This window comes from Nannobrachium achirus, assembly GCF_963921795.1.
Source record: "Nannobrachium achirus genome assembly, chromosome: 2".
Lineage (NCBI taxonomy): Eukaryota > Metazoa > Chordata > Actinopteri > Myctophiformes > Myctophidae > Nannobrachium > Nannobrachium achirus.
The window spans coordinates 36,391,497-36,414,398 of NC_137811.1; positions in this window are offsets into that span (position 1 = coordinate 36,391,497).

The following is a 22,902-nucleotide window of genomic DNA, read 5'->3' on the forward strand; positions in this document are numbered from 1 at the left end:
CTCCAAAATTTCCAGAGGAAACAATAAGAAGATTCTTCAGTCTAAAAGGTAATTATTGAACATTATTTTAACATATTTTAAAGGTTTTTGGCCTATTATCACATTTGAGATCACTGCCTTTAAGCAAACCCAAAGAATTGTAACCAGAAGGCATGACCTGCAGTGCACCACATCTAAAACTTAATTTAAAATATTTGCCTATTTATTTAGCAGTTGGTTTGATATTTGTGCAGTATATAACCTGCATAGAACAGCACAATCAGAATTAGATGAGTTGCAAAATCAATTTGGTGCCACAGACTGACTGGATTAATTTAATAGGCTGCGCTGCAGTTTTTGCTCCAACGTGGTGCTGAAATTAGAATGGTCTACTCCTGTCCTGGATAATAAAATAGGCCCACTCACTCCAAAACAAAAGCCTCAGAACAGTAAATAATAGTCCTAAATACAAATCTAATTTAGGCAAAAACCACCATTCCGAAAAAGGACGCCACAAAATGTAGCCTATAAAGAGAGCATGCGATCATCGACGCCTTGTCACGCCTTTCAAAAATGCCCAATGCAAATTCTGTTGACATTGACAACACAGTAGTGGCAAGGATTTGAATGAAACCCACGGAGAGGCAGAATGTTCCTAGTATTTCCTCAGCAAAAAGGACTGGCGTTTATTTTCCTGAATGTCCAGATCCGTCTCCTCCTCCATTATAGGATAGATGAATATATCCATCCGTCACTTGACACCAAACCAAAGCCTATATCAGCAGCATCGGGCTTGTTGTGGACTGGACTGGAGAATTGCTATTTGAAATAAAAGAAACACGGGTCTGCATTTTAAAATAGACCTACATATCGTCCGCATACCTGCTCTCGATAAGAAGTCCGCGACGTACAAGTAGGCTAAGCAATATTTCTTAATTGTGTGTGCGCCCGTAACCATTGCGCCACAGTTTCCAAATGACACCCAGAGTGGAGAAGGTGCACCGCTGCACGCGACTCACGCTGCTGCTGTCAGCTGCTGCTACAGCCTGGCGCACGGCTGTCGCTATTGTTCATCAGCCGCAGCAGCTGTTATTCCATTCCACACTACACACAGACCTTTCACAACGACAAGTAGACACGTCAAAGTATTAGTAGTACACACACGACACGAAGATAGGCTACGTAGATAATCCCTTTAATGATAAACAAAGCTTGCGTTATGCATGTTGAGTTGTGCGGTCATTAGTCAACAACATGCGCAATATTTATGTTTGGAAGAACGTTTGCACCCTCTGTGCTCTGTTGCAAAACGCCATCATTAACGTTTCCTGGGGGCGGCAGTTGTAGTAGCCTACTAGGGCTCCTGGGCTTGTTTATGTTCCAGAGTCAGAGTGTGTGTCAACCTAAAACAAGCAGTAGCCTACAGCCAACGAGTTAGCCAGCGGGCAGAATACACGGGAGCGTGTCGCTGTTACTACACATCACTACAATGCAATTCATAAGATATAGTCTAATAGCCTGACTGTAACTGTCTTTATTAAAGCCTACACTGTCAAATCTCAAATTGTATCCATGGACAGGCACTGCCAAGACACATGTTGTGGTTAACTATCTTAATAATTTATTCAGAGATCAAATTTGTGATTCATGTTCATGTGCATGCTATCAGGCTATTTTGATCAGTTTTTGGTAGGTGCCAAATTAAGAAGAGTTTACATTTAAGTCCAATTGAATGCAAATTGTAAATACAAAAACTGTACAAATTACACAATATTTGCTAAATCATGGGGGCTTATTTCATATTTAATCCAAATACCTATTTATTACCAGTAAGACTCCCTTATAAGCAGCAAAATCTGTAGGAGCAGTGTTCAAAAATGTGTTTGAAAAGATTGGCCTGATGGTGGCGCTAAATGGGACAGAGACCTATTTATTATAATCATTTTACAGCGGTTGTCTCTCATTGATAAGGAATGAATCATGATATGATTCTAATCTAGTTTAATATAGTTGGTATGTTGTTGGCCATTCACTGATTTGTTGCTAGAAAAAATATCAATATATATCAATATATCTATCTATATCAATATATCAATATCAATATCTCTATCTATCTATCTATCTATCTATCTATCTATCTATCTATCTATCTCTTTATTATATTCAATCGATCTATTAAAATATTTTGCTAAACTCTTCTCTGGAGGCCTATACAAGTTTATATATTATTTGATTGTAGGCATGGCATCAGAAGTGCAGAGAACGAGCAACTCTGAAAGCATTCAGGCAGTCTTCCTGAGCTACTGTAATTTGAGAGAATATAGCAAATCAATAGAACAGTATGCGCACATTGGCTATTCTTAGCCAATCATTATTACATCACTTCCTCAAAATACAGCATACAGCATGGCATGACCTCGAGGTCACGCCATGTCTTGGCCATCTGGCCAGTGATGTATATCGGACCAGTTACCCATATATGGAGACCCCTGGTACCCATAGATATTCACAGATATGGGCTTAATATTGATGCCATCGGGGATCTCCATATATGGGCATAAAAGGGATTTGTTTCCCCTGGCATCACAGGGATCTCCATATCCTCTTATATGGGCATAAAGGGGATTTGGTTCCCCTGGCATCACAGGGATCTCCATATGTGGGCATAAAAGGGATTTGGTTCCCCTGATATCACAGTGATGTCAGAGCGTGAGAGTCAATATACAAAAAAGACAAACGTTACCCATACAGACAGACAGATACGGTCAAGATGTGTCGGTTCTGATAGTAATTAAGTTAGTACCCGGTATGTTATTTTATTTTGTGTATTACACAAACAGGTCAGTAACCCATATTTCCTATCTCTCAATTTATTGATTACCTTTCCGTAGGGTTCAGGTCATCTTGCCTATACAGAAGAAGATGCCTGCAGAGCGGTGCATATGGGCCTTACATCATGTAGGCTACACGCCACACAAACCTGGAGCCCCCCAGGCCAAGGCTGCTTGCTCAGCCCCTCTTGTACTCCATGTTCACACATGACTGATTGTGGCCACGCTCGGGTCAAACACCAATCATAATGTTTGTTGTTGACGGCACCACCAACATTGGCTTGATCCCAGAGACAAGACGGCCTACAGAGAGGAAGGGAGAGCCGACCCCCGTCTCAATGTCAACAAAACAAAGAACAAAAAGAAGATTGTGGAGTACAGGATGCTGCAGGGGGGAAGGCACGTGCGTCAACATTTCACACCACATGTGCATACCGCCAGGGGATATAATATAAAAATAATCTTGGAATAAATTCCTTACCAATAGATGTCTTCACCAATGTGTTTGTGAAGGTGTCTACTCTAGAAACACATTTCACAAAGACAGACAGTTTCCCTAGGGGAATCTGTGACAGCTGCTGAATGTTGGGGTACCATTATCTTTACCATGCAGGAAAGAATTACACAAATTACACTAAAAAAGGGCCATAGCCAGGTCATCACAAACCATTTTTTGTGTTTGGGCCGTTTTAGAAGTGTTTTTTGTGCAAAACAAATGCTTGCAATAAAATCATGAAAAAAAAACGTTTTATTATTATTGCCAGACCCATGAAATGGGTAGGCCTACATAAGCAAATGTCGGTCTGTCTGTCCGGGTTTTCTATATAAAGGGTATATATGATGATGACATGATGATGACATGCCTACAAAAGGCATGATGTCATAAATGATGATGACAGACAGGGGGTCTGGCACAACCAGGTTGACCTGGTCTAGTTTTTCCCTGCATAGTAAAGTTAATGATACTCCAACTTTCAGCTGTCACAGATTCCCTTAGTTTCAGTCTTTGTGAGATGTGTTATCAGACACCTTTACACCTTTTTTTTTTTAGTGAAGACAAAATTTGGTAAGGAATTTATTCCAAGATATATTTCTCATAATATTCCCTGACTGTTGTTGTTATAGTCTGTTGTATAGGGTTATAGTCGAGGGACTTAAGGATATCTCGCGCTAATCAGTCTAAAAGCGCGAAATTTTGAACAGATGTAGCTCAGGGCATGCTCTAATGATTTAGCTAGGGCGCCCGAGTCGGCGAACTTCAGGGTCGCCACAGCGGCCAAATCAAGTTGGGCTCCCATTGACTTTCTATACAGGAGGAAAATACCCAGAAAAAAACAAATATTTTCTGGGTATTTAAGTAGGATCTGAGGTGTCTAACTAGGGGTTTGTCATCATGCTGAATCCATTGCAAGCATTTGTTTTGCACAAAAAACATTCCTTGGGCTAGAAATGGCATCAGAAAACGATGCATGTATGGGTGAGCATTCATGTTAGTCGGAGGCCTTAGGGTTTTTTTTTCTCGTGCTAATCAGTCTAAAAGCGCCAAATTTTGCACAGATGTAGCCCAAGGCATGCTCTAATGATTTAGCTAGGGCGCCCGAGCCGGAGCCGGCGACTTTCGGGGTCGCCACAGCTCCAGAAAACACCCAAAAAACTCTGAAAAGTGATGACTCATCACTTTTCATCACTAAACCATCGTTTTCTTGGGCCATTTGTAGCCCAAGGAATGTTTTTTGTGCAAAACAAATGCTTGCAATGGATTCAGCATCATTACAAACCCCTAGTTAGACCCCTCAAATCCAACTTAAATACCCAGAAAAAAGTGTTTTTCTGGGTATTTTCCTCCTGTATAGAAAGTCGATGGTAGCCCAACTTGATTTGACCGCTGTGGCGACCCCGAAGGTCGCCGACTCGGGCACCCTAGCTAAATCATTATAGCATACCCTGGGCTACATCTGTGCAAAATTTCGCGCTTTTAGACTAATTAGCACGAGATTACCATGTCATCTCCCTTAGGCCCCCGACTATTAGGGCTCTTCTCTCTCCAGAGGTTGAAGAGCTTAATTCGGCACTCCAGGATCTTAAAATATGGCGCTAGCATCCGGATACCCACAGGCAGTGGTGGATTGTAAATGCCTAAATTGTGGACAGTAACTACATTTACCTACATTTTTGAAGTATTTTCTTTTTTTCCCCCCATTTCTCGGAAGGGACTATTGGGACCTTAACAAAGTTATACTTTGAATCAAACACTTGTCTTAAGCCCTATTTCAAACGTGGTGAAAATAGCCGATTTACAAGCTCACGTGTTGCGTGGTGAGCTTCTAGACCTGCTATAAAACAATGTGCAAGGTTGACAATATTAATTTCAATTGTCAACCTCGGCTTGTTATATCTGCACTAATTCTTGTACAACCTGTACAACCAAGTATTTTTTTATGGTAAATTCTTTCCAATTAAAATGGAAATATATACATATATTTTTAAAAACAGATCACTTTTTTGTATCATTTTTGAAGCGGTGAAAGCCGCTTCCAAGGAGTGGCTTTGTGTGTCCCGTTCATGTCCATATACGGTAATTTCAGTCCAGAATGAACAGGTTTTATCTGTCCCGTACATGTGTGTCCCGTTCATGTCCATATATGGTCATTTCAGTCCAGAATGAACAGGTTTTATCTGTCCCGTACGTCCAGAATATGTGTGTAATGTCCGTCCCGGTCTGATGATTGGATGATTAAAAATGTCCAATGAGACCATACTTTGAGGATTGGTCAAGCTTCACATTACAATTCGGCCCTCCAGATAAAATCATTAATTCATTCAGAATTGGAAGAATGTATAGATCACAGAGTTCATAGCTCTAGAACACATAGAATAAAGGTTCACCGCTACACTTTGAACCGAGGTTTGATTTTATTGTAAGCTGTAGCTTTATTTGGAAGCAGGTCAGAATAAAATGAACTAAAACATGCCAATTTTGAACAATTCTTCGACAATCTGAATGCCTTGTCACATCAGTGACATTCCCCAAACTCCTGCAAGTGTTAATGTGTCAACCTGGGGAAGAGGATGGACATTTATCTTTTTCCCAGAGAATCAGACTTATCTGGGAAATAGCGATAGTTCAGTAGAGGGAATTAGGGATGGCAAGTTATTTGTAGCCTCTTTGCCATTTAGATTTTATATTGTTACTTGAACTTTCATTAAATTATTCTTTGAATTCGATATTTTTCTCTGTCCTGTCACGATGCATATAAGTTTGATCAGCAGAGAGAGGAGAGTTAAACAGCAACAATGTTGTATTTCTGCCCTTCATGTTTGGAACCTACTGTATGGTGCAGCTTATGCTTTCAACTGGCAGACTGGAGTGGAGGGTAACAGACCTCTGTGTCATGCTAGAGTGTTGATGTTTCGTAGGTTCACTTTGGTGGCAGGGCTGCTGATAAGATTTTGACTTTGCAGCAGGCTTTCTGTTTGTTTCTCGAGAGATCTTACTGCCATCTACTGGTTGTGACTTGTTCCAACACATATTAGAATTATTTTGGCAGCTCTGCTAGACAGTGGGCATAGGGAAACTAAGGATGAGACGTTGGCTGTTGATTGACTGGAATTGTTTTGGCACATTCTATTCCTTTTTTAAGTCTGTGTTGAAGTTACAGAAGGCTGGATGGATGAAAAAGATCTGCACACCAGTCGTTATGGTCCCACAGAAATATATTAAGAAAGCCTCTTACAGGAGGCTCCACAAGATAGTTTGTGCTGGTTTGCATGTTGCGGGGCAGCAGGGTATAGAATTGTGGTGGGTGGGTGAGCCTGGCAATCAGGTGTTGGGAGTGTTATGTACAGATTGGGGTAACATTGCTATCATTCACATCCTTAGAAGGAGGGTGAATAAGTTGTTCACTAGTTTATTTTTGAGCGGTGCAAACCGCTCCTATGCCCCGCTTTTTTTAAGTACTTCTTTGGCACCTTTCCCTTCATGTGTATTGTTCCCCTATGTCTATGATAACTCATTTTCCTTTGTGGATCTACAGTACCATGTGGATTGTTATCTGATTGTACATACAGTACTGCTGCTTATGCTATGAGTATATATGTAGATCATCTTTGTTTCTCCTGCTACTGTGATCTGACAACAAAAACATATTCAGATTTTTGGTGACCTTTTCTCTAGTTTCGACTTTCACACATCGATGAATTGCCATGAAACTGGGAAGTTAAGTGTCTTACTCAGGAACACCTCGACACATTGTCGGGAATGGAATGTTACCTCTGACTTACCACAGTTTGCTGTTGGCTGCTTTTCCTTCATTAAGTCACCCCCACACTTCCTCCTCCATGCCTCAAAAGTGAGGACCAGACATGCAGAGATCATCTGTTCACCTTCTCTGCATGTCACAAAAACACAGGGGTTGGAACTTGGAACCAAAAATGTGGACTCCACCAGTCTACGGCCCATTGCTCATGCTACTTGGCCCAAACAAGTCTCTTTGCCTTAAGCCTTATTTCATCATATGACGGTATCCCCTGTTGAAAATAGCACATTCTGCTCCACCCTAGCTCTATTCTAATAGTAGCCATTGCTATAGACTAGTGTTTGTTCAGTAACAGGGGTCTCTCTTGCTCTCTATTAAACAGAAAATATTTCTCAGGTAGGGATACCGATTCTATTCATTCAGGAGCACATATTAGTAGTCTGCACGTAGGTAAATTACATTATACAATGTAATATAACAATGTCTGTAATGTCTGCAGTATACCAAGCTGATTTTATGGACGAATTCTTAATCAGAAAATTAAAAAAAATAAACACTCGCAAACTGAGGGGCCCTCCGTGTGCAAGTGTTTATTTATTTATTTTCAGTATAGTAGTCGTCGCTCAGCACCTGCCCAATTTGGGTTGGGGATGTGAATGTCTGCTCGCTTTTTCATGAATTCTTAATCAGGACATACAAGACATACAATATAATACAAATCATCAATACCAGGAGTAACAAAATGTATATTTACAGAAAACTAGTCAACTTAGTGATGGTACTCTCTGGTGGCTAGCTAGAAGACTTATTTAGGGTGGTTTTGAATAAGGATAGGGAGTCAAAGCGTTTGATGGTGGTATCGGGTATTCCACATTTTGGTGGCTGAACTAAACGCATTCATTCCAATGTTTGTGCCAAATTTGGGGGGTACGAGATTAGTGGAGCTCCCTCTGGGGTTGTGCCCGTGGGCATCTCTCACTCTAGTGAAGTTCTAGTTTTGACAGATACATGGACACTGATCCCCTGAGTATCTTGAAGACGAGGCCCTTTGCTAGGCTGGGATGGCTCAGGGTAGAAGACATAGTACAGCAATTTGCTGTCCATTTTTGTGACACTGAGGTGTATCACGAGGTGCATGCTTAGTCAAAATCACACCGAGGGCTCCAGCTAGGGTCCTCACAGTGCACTCTTAATTGATAAACAACAGCTTAGTTTGCAGATTTCAAATATGAATTCTAAAGTTACAAAACATACATTAAATGATAAATTATGTACTGTTTCCCCGGGAATTTGCTGTAGAATTATGTGTGGGACTGACATACAAGCTCACGTCACATCGCAGATGCGACCATTGTGAGTTTGTAGATCGGCTCGGCTGCCGACGCCGGAACTGCCGCCCACCTGCTGTGCAATGCACGATGGGACGTCAGAAACTTGTGGATAGGTTAAGCTTCACAACAGAAAACAAATAAATCATGGCCACCTTTACCAGCTGCAAAATTAAAGTGATGAACACATTAATGCAGAAGTAATTACACTGCTATACTATGATTGTTTATCTAGGAGGCCCAGGAAGATGGATGGATGGAATAAAGTCAGACAAGTACTATAGTCTATTGGTAATTCCAATATTTGGCATATAAATAATGTATTGGTATTTATAAATTAGCCTACCAATATTTGGCATTAAGGCCACTGTGGCCTGCATGCCGCCTCAGGGCACATATATATATTTTTTTGTGACATACTGTAAGGTCAAACTGATGAGGCATGGTGGTGGTCCCACTGGTGGTCCCATCAGTTTGGCCTTCGTGGCCTCCATGACATTCCTGCCCTTTGGCCTCCAGTTGTTTATTGAAGCTATTGCATACACCACTGACTATATAAGCTGGTGACTTGATGAAAATGATGAACATTCACAGCCAGACTCTCATCACCAGACACTGGGACATTACAGTAGACTTGAGTATAGTGAGTAAGCTACATACTGTATGATGAAAATGATGCCCAGTGTCTGCCTTGCAATTGAGAGCTCGACAGATTCTTGAAACATTAATCTATTATTTGCGGCTCCTTTCAAAGCGTATGCCCCCATTTTATTAGCATACATACACAAACAAATCGAATAAATATAGGATATATGTAAAAACAGTAATGTTCAGTTTATTTATGAATGTTTTAATGTAGGCTATATTCATGTTTTTTTTTGTTTATAGGTGTATTATAGCCTACTATTTATTTATTCATTTATTTATTCATTTATTTATTCATGTATTTATTTATTTAAGTATTATCATGTTATTATCATGTTATGTTTTTGTTTCTTTATGTTTGCGACAAAAAAATCATTCTTCCTAATCAGACAAGCCCTTTCTGTGATATATGATATCCTACTTTCGACACCGTTGTACGACGAATTGTACATCTTAACCCCGCCTCATAGCTGTGGGGGTCATCTCCTCTGAGCCAATCCCAGTCCACAACAGCAGGGGGCTGCAGTTGCCCACGCCTGGTGTCAACCACAGCCAGAGATATAAAAGCTTTGTCCCCTGGCCTGGATTGGATAGTTAGTTGATGCTAGAAAGTGGTCGGCGGCTGGTCGCGGTGTGGAAGCAGCGTAGGTGTTTAATCTGTTCTTCTGTAACACTTTCACATCCAGAATGAGGGAAATCGTGCATATCCAAGCAGGCCAGTGCGGTAACCAAATTGGTGCCAAGGTAAGGAAAGGGCGGGTTACCTCCCGTTTATATTTAATAAATATTAACTTTTATTCCAGCTGTTGATACGCCTACGGCCAATGCATGACATGATTTGTTGCAGGAATCTCATTGAGAAGAGCATGCACATGCATCATTTGTCTTCATGCTTTAAAAGCATTTGTTTTGCACAAAAAACATTCCTTGGGCTAGAAATGGCATCAGAAAACGATGCATGTATGGGTGAGCATTCATGTTAGTCGGAGGCCTTAGGGTTTTTTTTTCTCGTGCTAATCAGTCTAAAAGCGCCAAATTTTGCACAGATGTAGCCCAAGGCATGCTCTAATGATTTAGCTAGGGCGCCCGAGCCGGAGCCGGCGACTTTCGGGGTCGCCACAGCTCCAGAAAACACCCAAAAAACTCTGAAAAGTGATGACTCATCACTTTTCATCACTAAACCATCGTTTTCTTGGGCCATTTGTAGCCCAAGGAATGTTTTTTGTGCAAAACAAATGCTTGCAATGGATTCAGCATCATTACAAACCCCTAGTTAGACCCCTCAAATCCAACTTAAATACCCAGAAAAAAGTGTTTTTCTGGGTATTTTCCTCCTGTATAGAAAGTCGATGGTAGCCCAACTTGATTTGACCGCTGTGGCGACCCCGAAGGTCGCCGACTCGGGCACCCTAGCTAAATCATTATAGCATACCCTGGGCTACATCTGTGCAAAATTTCGCGCTTTTAGACTAATTAGCACGAGATTACCATGTCATCTCCCTTAGGCCCCCGACTATTAGGGCTCTTCTCTCTCCAGAGGTTGAAGAGCTTAATTCGGCACTCCAGGATCTTAAAATATGGCGCTAGCATCCGGATACCCACAGGCAGTGGTGGATTGTAAATGCCTAAATTGTGGACAGTAACTACATTTACCTACATTTTTGAAGTATTTTCTTTTTTTCCCCCCATTTCTCGGAAGGGACTATTGGGACCTTAACAAAGTTATACTTTGAATCAAACACTTGTCTTAAGCCCTATTTCAAACGTGGTGAAAATAGCCGATTTACAAGCTCACGTGTTGCGTGGTGAGCTTCTAGACCTGCTATAAAACAATGTGCAAGGTTGACAATATTAATTTCAATTGTCAACCTCGGCTTGTTATATCTGCACTAATTCTTGTACAACCTGTACAACCAAGTATTTTTTTATGGTAAATTCTTTCCAATTAAAATGGAAATATATACATATATTTTTAAAAACAGATCACTTTTTTGTATCATTTTTGAAGCGGTGAAAGCCGCTTCCAAGGAGTGGCTTTGTGTGTCCCGTTCATGTCCATATACGGTAATTTCAGTCCAGAATGAACAGGTTTTATCTGTCCCGTACATGTGTGTCCCGTTCATGTCCATATATGGTCATTTCAGTCCAGAATGAACAGGTTTTATCTGTCCCGTACGTCCAGAATATGTGTGTAATGTCCGTCCCGGTCTGATGATTGGATGATTAAAAATGTCCAATGAGACCATACTTTGAGGATTGGTCAAGCTTCACATTACAATTCGGCCCTCCAGATAAAATCATTAATTCATTCAGAATTGGAAGAATGTATAGATCACAGAGTTCATAGCTCTAGAACACATAGAATAAAGGTTCACCGCTACACTTTGAACCGAGGTTTGATTTTATTGTAAGCTGTAGCTTTATTTGGAAGCAGGTCAGAATAAAATGAACTAAAACATGCCAATTTTGAACAATTCTTCGACAATCTGAATGCCTTGTCACATCAGTGACATTCCCCAAACTCCTGCAAGTGTTAATGTGTCAACCTGGGGAAGAGGATGGACATTTATCTTTTTCCCAGAGAATCAGACTTATCTGGGAAATAGCGATAGTTCAGTAGAGGGAATTAGGGATGGCAAGTTATTTGTAGCCTCTTTGCCATTTAGATTTTATATTGTTACTTGAACTTTCATTAAATTATTCTTTGAATTCGATATTTTTCTCTGTCCTGTCACGATGCATATAAGTTTGATCAGCAGAGAGAGGAGAGTTAAACAGCAACAATGTTGTATTTCTGCCCTTCATGTTTGGAACCTACTGTATGGTGCAGCTTATGCTTTCAACTGGCAGACTGGAGTGGAGGGTAACAGACCTCTGTGTCATGCTAGAGTGTTGATGTTTCGTAGGTTCACTTTGGTGGCAGGGCTGCTGATAAGATTTTGACTTTGCAGCAGGCTTTCTGTTTGTTTCTCGAGAGATCTTACTGCCATCTACTGGTTGTGACTTGTTCCAACACATATTAGAATTATTTTGGCAGCTCTGCTAGACAGTGGGCATAGGGAAACTAAGGATGAGACGTTGGCTGTTGATTGACTGGAATTGTTTTGGCACATTCTATTCCTTTTTTAAGTCTGTGTTGAAGTTACAGAAGGCTGGATGGATGAAAAAGATCTGCACACCAGTCGTTATGGTCCCACAGAAATATATTAAGAAAGCCTCTTACAGGAGGCTCCACAAGATAGTTTGTGCTGGTTTGCATGTTGCGGGGCAGCAGGGTATAGAATTGTGGTGGGTGGGTGAGCCTGGCAATCAGGTGTTGGGAGTGTTATGTACAGATTGGGGTAACATTGCTATCATTCACATCCTTAGAAGGAGGGTGAATAAGTTGTTCACTAGTTTATTTTTGAGCGGTGCAAACCGCTCCTATGCCCCGCTTTTTTTAAGTACTTCTTTGGCACCTTTCCCTTCATGTGTATTGTTCCCCTATGTCTATGATAACTCATTTTCCTTTGTGGATCTACAGTACCATGTGGATTGTTATCTGATTGTACATACAGTACTGCTGCTTATGCTATGAGTATATATGTAGATCATCTTTGTTTCTCCTGCTACTGTGATCTGACAACAAAAACATATTCAGATTTTTGGTGACCTTTTCTCTAGTTTCGACTTTCACACATCGATGAATTGCCATGAAACTGGGAAGTTAAGTGTCTTACTCAGGAACACCTCGACACATTGTCGGGAATGGAATGTTACCTCTGACTTACCACAGTTTGCTGTTGGCTGCTTTTCCTTCATTAAGTCACCCCCACACTTCCTCCTCCATGCCTCAAAAGTGAGGACCAGACATGCAGAGATCATCTGTTCACCTTCTCTGCATGTCACAAAAACACAGGGGTTGGAACTTGGAACCAAAAATGTGGACTCCACCAGTCTACGGCCCATTGCTCATGCTACTTGGCCCAAACAAGTCTCTTTGCCTTAAGCCTTATTTCATCATATGACGGTATCCCCTGTTGAAAATAGCACATTCTGCTCCACCCTAGCTCTATTCTAATAGTAGCCATTGCTATAGACTAGTGTTTGTTCAGTAACAGGGGTCTCTCTTGCTCTCTATTAAACAGAAAATATTTCTCAGGTAGGGATACCGATTCTATTCATTCAGGAGCACATATTAGTAGTCTGCACGTAGGTAAATTACATTATACAATGTAATATAACAATGTCTGTAATGTCTGCAGTATACCAAGCTGATTTTATGGACGAATTCTTAATCAGAAAATTAAAAAAAATAAACACTCGCAAACTGAGGGGCCCTCCGTGTGCAAGTGTTTATTTATTTATTTTCAGTATAGTAGTCGTCGCTCAGCACCTGCCCAATTTGGGTTGGGGATGTGAATGTCTGCTCGCTTTTTCATGAATTCTTAATCAGGACATACAAGACATACAATATAATACAAATCATCAATACCAGGAGTAACAAAATGTATATTTACAGAAAACTAGTCAACTTAGTGATGGTACTCTCTGGTGGCTAGCTAGAAGACTTATTTAGGGTGGTTTTGAATAAGGATAGGGAGTCAAAGCGTTTGATGGTGGTATCGGGTATTCCACATTTTGGTGGCTGAACTAAACGCATTCATTCCAATGTTTGTGCCAAATTTGGGGGGTACGAGAGTAGTGGAGCTCCCTCTGGGGTTGTGCCCGTGGGCATCTCTCACATAGTGAAGTACTAGTTTTGACAGATACATGGACACTGATCCCCTGAGTATCTTGAAGACGAGGCCCTTTGCTAGGCTGGGATGGCTCAGGGTAGAAGACATAGTACAGCAATTTGCTGTCCATTTTTGTGACACTGAGGTGTATCACGAGGTGCATGCTTAGTCAAAATCACACAAGGGCTCCAGCTAGGGTCCTCACAGTGCACTCTTAATTGATAAACAACAGCTTAGTTTGCAGATTTCAAATATGAATTCTAAAGTTACAAAACATACATTAAATGATAAATTATGTACTGTTTCCCCGGGAATTTGCTGTAGAATTATGTGTGGGACTGACATACAAGCTCACGTCACGTCGCAGATGCGACCATTGTGAGTTTGTAGATCGGCTCGGCTGCCGACGCCGGAACTGCCGCCCACCTGCTGTGCAATGCACGATGGGACGTCAGAAACTTGTGGATAGGTTAAGCTTCACAACAGAAAACAAATAAATCATGGCCACCTTTACCAGCTGCAAAATTAAAGTGATGAACACTTTAATGCAGAGGTAATTACACTGCAATACTTTGATTGTTTATCTATGAGGCCCAGGAAGATGTGGATGGAATAAAGTCAGACAAGTACTATAGACGGGTTTCTGGTCCACGTTACACTGATAAAACTAGATGCGTGCGCAGGGTCCGTACCAAAATTAGCCAATGAAACCAGCGCTCCCCAAAACAACAGGTTTGGGGATTGGACGGAATTGATTACATGATACAGTCAGCTGTGCATTTAGTCTCAATGTTTGTAAACAAGAAACCCGTCTATAGTCAACCACACTAACTACTACTATTGGTATTTCCAAATGACCAATATTTGACATATAAATAATGTATTGGTATTTACAAATTACCAATATTTAGCATTAAGGCCACTGTGGCTTGCCTGCCGCCTCAGGGCACATATCATTTTTTTGTGTGACATACTGTAAGGTCAAACTGATGAGGCATGGTGGTCCCACTGGTCCCATCAGTTTGGCCTTCATGGCCTCCATGACACTCCTGCCCTTTGGCCTCCAGTTGTTTACTGAAGCTATTGCATACACCACTGACTGTATAAGCTGGTGACTTAGGGAAAATGATGAACATTCACAGCCAGACTCTCATCACCAGACATTGGGACATTACAGTAGACTACTAGAGTATAGAATAAGCTACATACTGTATGATGAAAATGATGCCCAGTGTGTCTGCTTTGCAATTGAGAGCTCGACAGATTCTTGAAACATTAATCTATTATTTGCGGCTCCTTTCAAAGCATATGCCCCCATTTTATTAGCATAGGCTACATATGTGAGGGGGTGGAAGTAGCGTTATCCTTTTTATTTTTTATTTTCTTTAATAATTGTTTGTTTTTACAATTATTTCCTTTTGTTTGAGCATGTTTTGTATAATTTCTCTAATATGTTTCGTTGTGATAATGCTATATTGCTGTCTCCCTCTAACAACCTCCTCTCTTTCCATGTGTGAGTCTGACTGCGAACTGATAGGATAACTAGACGCCGGTGCTGGCCAATGTATGGGGGACTGACGTCATGACCAGCCAATGGGCGGCTGGCAGAGTGGGAGGCGGCCCTTTAAGAGGAACGCCAGGCTCAGTCTAGGTTGACAAGCAAGGGGCGCAGACGTGTGTGTGGAGCAGGCTGAGGGAAGTGACTCAGGTGGCCGGCTGTGATGAGCAGAGAGACAGGCACAGGCCGAGCCAGGCAGTAACTGAACTGAACCTTATTGAACTAAAGTGCTAGGACCGAGTAGCGCTTTACCTTACAAACCCAGCGGATTCCAGACGGTGATCCGGGTGTCAGCGGTACCAGGCAGGGTCCGGCCATCCAGAGACGAGCGAGAGGGTCCTGACGAGCCGAACCGGCTACCCGGCTAACGAGAGGGGTCGTTGTGACTACTGTGGTGTCGTGTGAACTATTCGCAGCGGCAGGTCACAAGCCTGCCTGCGTGTGAGTATCCAATCCTGTACACCACTGTCACTAAAGTCACTGGCCTAGAGTTGAGCTGTATAGTCGTCACGACAAGGATACTGGCGTATTCTTTGTATTCACAGAACGGTGGACTAAAGACGTAGATGACCAAAGATGAGCTGTGTGCCGCTGTGTGTGCCATCCCACCTGCTGTAGAAGTCACTATTCCCACCTGCTGAAACGATACTCTGCCTATTATTTCATATCTGCTTAGTTATATAACATTTATTCGTCCTTAAATCTGCGCTCCTTGCATTATAATTAATTCTCGTAATTATTATACTATTACGATTTGAGGCCTTAACGAGCCGGTACCCTAAACTAAGTGCACTTTAATTGTCACCAAGAACTTTACGATAAGAGAAAGAAGGGGGGTTTGAATTAATGTTTTATTGTTGACAGTGCTCTTATTTTTAGTTTGTTAGTTAGTTGGCGCCGTAGGATTTTAGGGTTCCCTTTTATTTTATTATTGTGTTTTTGGCGTGATAGAGGCCGCTGTAACCTAGTAATAAAGATTGTTATACTTTTCTAAACTGTCGTCCTGGTCATTCTCTCCTCATGATTATATTGCTCTGGTGTTCCGTAAACGAACTTGTGTGTCCCTAAAGGTTGTGCCTTTTGTGCACTTATTTTCCTCTTTAAACGAGGTGGCGTTGTCGGAAACTTATAATTATACAATCTGCTAATGATAATACTTAATAGTATACAACAAACCAAAAAGGTGTATTTACAATTATTTATTGGCAAATTCAGTAACAAGGTAATGACAAAGGTACCAGTTTAAACACTGGCGGTTAATGTGAGTTGGGCCACCCTTACATAAATTGGCGTTTGTAGCGGCAGGATCGGACACAGAGCAATATAGAGGAGAGAGTGAATAAGTGTGTAATTGTGAACTTGTTAATATGATGATGATGCCGGTGTATCCGGGCGCCCCGTGGCTGCCCACGTTTGGAGGTACAGAGGGTGAACTTAAGTACAGGGAATGGAAAGTACAGATTAAAGGGCTATTGGGGACGCAAGATGTTAATGAGGCTAAAAAGGTTGCCATTCTATTACAAACCTTGACTGATGAAGCTAGACGGCAAGTTAATGTGTTGGATGAGGGGGATCGAGATACTGTGGCCAAAATCTTTGCTCATCTAGATAACGTGTACAAGGAAACAATCCCTGTTGCAAAGGTACGCTCACAATTTTATAGTTGCGCACAGCGCCCTGGAGAGAGTGTCAGTGCCTTTATTCTGAGACTTAGAGAATTATTTTGTGGGTTGCGGCGTTATGATGCGACTACAGCCCCCTCCGAGGCCGTCTTGAAAGACCAGTTTCTTATGGGGTTAACTGAGGGCCCACTTGGTCAAGCACTGAGAATATATGCTCGACGCCACCCTGACGAAGACTTCGCCGCGCTGCGACAGGAGGCCTTGACGTTGGACACGGAACATGGAGGTACGCCAGCTACTGAAATCGCTTGTCATGCTATTAACCCCGTAACTGTCCCTGTGCCACCACAGACCTCTGCGTGGAGAGATGAGCTGAAGCGAGAAATAATGGAGGATGTCAAGACGCAGTTGCACGGTATGACGAAAGAGTTGATGAGTGAACTCCGACCGCTCATCCAGGCTGCCGCTCCTGCTGTGCGTCCCCAACCACCGCCGTCTGAGGCGTCCTATGTGCCACCTGCGCGCCGGTACGCGCCACCTCAGAGATATGAATGGGATGGGGAGGGGAGGCCCATATGCCGTCAATGCAAACGGACAGGACATATAGCTAGATGGTGCACTACTAATCAGCCGTCGTTAAACTAAATCGTCCTGTTGCCGAGGTCCAGGCAACAGGAGTCCCCTTATCTGTGACACATACTCGGGCCAATGATGCATTTATCGGGCAATGCCCCATGATTAAAGTAAAGATGGGAGGCGTTCACTTAAAAGGGTTGCTTGATACGGGGTCCCAAGTCACTTTAATGCAACAGAGCTTATTTGAAGAACACTTCTCTCAAACTGATTTAGGTGCAGGGCCACTTGTGTTTAAATTAAGAGCAGCAAATGGCCTTGACATACCGTACACTAGTTATGCGGTATTTGATTTGGAGCTAGAGGGAGTGCAAGTCCCAGGGCGAGGGGTCGTAATTGTTAAAGATGAACACTGTACGCAGCCCTTGATTATTGGCATGAACGTAGTGAGTGCATGCTGGCGTACACTGTTTAAATGGCCTGGGAGGGTTGCGTTTCCCCCGCGTCAAGCGAACGCGTTGTGGCGAGACGCATTCGCTGCCTGTAAAAGAGTTGAGGCTGTGACTAATGATGACGGGTCTTTGGGTTATGTGTGGCCCGTCAGTCGCCAAAGGATTCGGGTCCCCGCCCGCAGTGAAATGGTTGTATGGGGACGCACACGTCGGGGACCGGGAGGAACTGACTTTGAGGCTCTGGTCGAGGCGCTACCAGACATGAAGGAATTGGGGTTGGCGCGCGCCTTGGTTACGGTACGGGGCGGGCGGGTCCCTATTCGTCTCTGTAACCCCTTTCCTTATAGCCTGACGGTGAGGCGCTATCAGAAGTTGGGGAAACTGTACCCTGTGCATGATGCTGATGTTCGGGGAAGTCAAGATCTGAGCCTGTCCATGTCCGCTGATGGCCTGGTGGATGTTGCCCTGGTGAGCGCTGCGGAAGACGGACCCGTGCGCACCCTATCCCAAGAACTCGGTGGGCTGGCTGATCGCACTGACCTGCCCGAGGGAGAGAAAGAGGGACTGCAGTCCATGTTGCTGAGATGGGAAAAGGTGTTTGCTGTACACGATGAAGATTTCGGGCGGACGGACGCCGTGCAACACCAAATCCACACAGCGGGCGCCGCACCCATTCGTGAGCGACACAGGCCACTGCCGCCCTCCATGTACAAAGAAATGAAGGCCTTGTTAGGTGACATGTTGGCGAAAGGAGTCATCGCGGAGAGCTGTAGTCCGTGGGCCGCACCGATTGTGCTGGTTAAGAAGAAGGACGGCAGCTGGAGGTTCTGCGTGGACTACCGTAAGTTGAATGCAGTTACCCATAAAGACGCGTTCCCTTTACCTCGTATTGAAGAAACATTGACCAGTTTGACTAAAGCACAGTGGTTCTCGACTCTTGATTTGGCCAGTGGGTATTGGCAAGTAGGCATGGATCCACGTGATCAAGAAAAGACTGCCTTTACGACCCCACTGGGTCTGTTTGAATTCAAACGAATGCCCTTCGGGCTGTGTAATGCGCCTGCTACGTTCCAGAGACTCATGCAGCACTGTTTAAGTGGACAAGTAGCTGAGTCTTTATTAGTTTATTTGGACGATATTATTATCTACTCCCCTGACTTCTGTTCTCATCTACAGCAGCTGGATCGGGTGTTCCAGCGACTATGGAAGCACGGACTGAAACTGCGCCTTGATAAATGTAAACTGTTACAACGTGAAGTGCAGTTCTTGGGGCATGTGGTGGACCGGGAGGGAGTGCGCCCCGACCCAGACAAGTTAGTGGCGGTGCGAGGGTGGCCAATTCCAACCACGGTGCGGGAGGTTCGTGCATTTCTGGGTCTTGCAGGCTATTACCGCCGTTTTGTAGAATCATTCGCTGCTATAGCCCGTCCACTGAATAATCTCTTAATTGGGGTCCCCGTTGATAACAAGTCCTCACAGAAACCGATTATATGGACGGCAGAATGTCAAGCTGCTTTCGATGCGCTAAAAGGTGCCCTCACCCAAGCTCCGGTGTTGGCCTATGCTGACTATGAGGAACCTTTTGTGGTATATACGGATGCGAGCAACCGGGGGTTGGGTGCAGTGCTAGCCCAAATCCAAGATGGGAAGGAACGAGTTATCGCGTATGCGAGTCGTAGTTTGCACCCAACAGAACAAAATGATGCTAATTATAGTTCCTTTAAATTAGAGTTATTGGCCCTTAAATGGGCTGTAACCGAGAAATTTAAAGATTATTTGGCTGGGGCGCGGTTCACTGTATTTACCGATAATAACCCGGTGGCGCACCTCCAGACAGCTCGCTTGGGCGCTATCGAACAACGCTGGGCGGCCCAATTGGCTTCTTTTACGTTTGAGATTAAGTACCGGCCAGGCAAGAACAATGCTAATGCTGACGCCCTATCTAGATTTCCTGTAGACACCGGGGCGGTCGCGATGGTGGAACTAACGCCCGCAGCAGGAAATGCTGGCTGGGCTGGTGCTGAGTGGCTGCGAGCACAGAAGGATGATGAGGCTATCCAGGTGGTGACGCGGTGTGTGGAGAGGGGCATCCACCCTACGTTGACAGAGAAGAGGAGCTGGACGAAAGAGGCGGCCCAGCTGTTGCGCCAATGGACGAAACTGCGGGTGGAGGGGGGGATATTGTACCGTAATGTGACTGACCCTTACACCCAGGAAGAATATTTACAAGTTGTCTGTCCAGGTTCCAGGAGGAAGGAGGTGTGGAGAGAGATGCATGTGGCTGCGGCACATGCGGGGGTGGACCGGACGCTGGTGCAGCTCCGGCGGCGTTTCTACTGGCAAGGCATGGAGGGGGAGGTACGTCGTTTCCATGAGGGCTGTGTAAACTGTAGCTTACAAAAAACTAGGGTCGAGCCTAGAGCCCCTTTACAACCTTTCGAAGTCTCGTACCCCTTAGAAGTGGTGGCTATTGATTTCCTTACCCTGGGTCGACCTGCCGACACCTGTCAAAATATCCTTGTAGCCACAGATCTATTTACTAAATATAGCTGGGCCATACCCACACGTGATCAAACTGCTCAGACCACTGTTCGGGTGTTATGGACCCATATTATACAGCCGTACGGTTGCCCCGCCCGTTTTCATTCGGACAGAGGCGCTAACTTCGAGTCTGCGCTCATGCAACAGTTATGTAATAATTATGGTATTACTAAGAGCCGTACTACGCCGTATTATCCAGCCGGAAATGGTGGCGTGGAACGCTGTAATCAAACGGTACTTAATTTACTACGCTCGTTGGACACTGATAAGCATGGCCGATGGCCTGAGCATCTGCCTGAGTTGATTCATGCGTATAATAACACTCCTCACAGCGCCACTGGCTATGCCCCGGCGTTTCTAATGTTTGGCCGCCATCTGCGGCGCCCTGTAGACGTGGAACTGGGAGTACAGCCTAGGCAGGACAGATTTGGGGTGGGGGACTGGGTTCAGCATCACCAACGGCGGTTGAATGATGCGTATCGCACCGCAGGGCAAAGGATGGAAAGGATGGCAGAACAGCGCAAGCGCATGTATGACAAGAGGGCGGGTATCCCACCGTTGGTATCCGGAGAGCGAGTGTGGGTGAGAAATCGGAACAGACAGGGGCACGGGAAGTTGGCTTCTTGGTGGGACCCAGAACCCTTTGTTGTACTAGAAACAGTGGGCGAAGCTGGGCTAGTTTATAGGATTCGACCAGAAAAGGGTGGGCGAGATCGAACGGTGCACCGTAATGCCTTGAAAGTCTGTGTAGCGCCTCCAGAGGTGCCCCAGTGTCCCGAACCGACACCCCAGCAGCCAGTCGTGGGGCCGGTGTGGCAGCAGTGTTATGGTTTTTTCCCCGTAGCTCAACGACGTTCAGGGCGGGCTAATTTTGGGCAGCCGCCCGTACGCTACAGCCCTGGTTGAGTTGGTCGCAGGGACTGCTAATGATTTAGTAGGGGGGAGTGTGAGGGGGTGGAAGTAGCGTTATCCTTTTTATTTTTTATTTTCTTTAATAATTGTTTGTTTTTACAATTATTTCCTTTTGTTTGAGCATGTTTTGTATAATTTCTCTAATATGTTTCGTTGTGATAATGCTATATTGCTGTCTCCCTCTAACAACCTCCTCTCTTTCCATGTGTGAGTCTGACTGCGAACTGATAGGATAACTAGACGCCGGTGCTGGCCAATGTATGGGGGACTGACGTCATGACCAGCCAATGGGCGGCTGGCAGAGTGGGAGGCGGCCCTTTAAGAGGAACGCCAGGCTCAGTCTAGGTTGACAAGCAAGGGGCGCAGACGTGTGTGTGGAGCAGGCTGAGGGAAGTGACTCAGGTGGCCGGCTGTGATGAGCAGAGAGACAGGCACAGGCCGAGCCAGGCAGTAACTGAACTGAACCTTATTGAACTAAAGTGCTAGGACCGAGTAGCGCTTTACCTTACAAACCCAGCGGATTCCAGACGGTGATCCGGGTGTCAGCGGTACCAGGCAGGGTCCGGCCATCCAGAGACGAGCGAGAGGGTCCTGACGAGCCGAACCGGCTACCCGGCTAACGAGAGGGGTCGTTGTGACTACTGTGGTGTCGTGTGAACTATTCGCAGCGGCAGGTCACAAGCCTGCCTGCGTGTGAGTATCCAATCCTGTACACCACTGTCACTAAAGTCACTGGCCTAGAGTTGAGCTGTATAGTCGTCACGACAAGGATACTGGCGTATTCTTTGTATTCACAGAACGGTGGACTAAAGACGTAGATGACCAAAGATGAGCTGTGTGCCGCTGTGTGTGCCATCCCACCTGCTGTAGAAGTCACTATTCCCACCTGCTGAAACGATACTCTGCCTATTATTTCATATCTGCTTAGTTATATAACATTTATTCGTCCTTAAATCTGCGCTCCTTGCATTATAATTAATTCTCGTAATTATTATACTATTACGATTTGAGGCCTTAACGAGCCGGTACCCTAAACTAAGTGCACTTTAATTGTCACCAAGAACGTTACGATAAGAGAAAGAAGGGGGGTTTGAATTAATGTTTTATTGTTGACAGTGCTCTTATTTTTAGTTTGTTAGTTAGTTGGCGCCGTAGGATTTTAGGGTTCCCTTTTATTTTATTATTGTGTTTTTGGCGTGATAGAGGCCGCTGTAACCTAGTAATAAAGATTGTTATACTTTTCTAAACTGTCGTCCTGGTCATTCTCTCCTCATGATTATATTGCTCTGGTGTTCCGTAAACGAACTTGTGTGTCCCTAAAGGTTGTGCCTTTTGTGCACTTATTTTCCTCTTTAAACGAGGTGGCGTTGTCGGAAACTTATAATTATACAATCTGCTAATGATAATACTTAATAGTATACAACAAACCAAAAAGGTGTATTTACAATTATTTATTGGCAAATTCAGTAACAAGGTAATGACAAAGG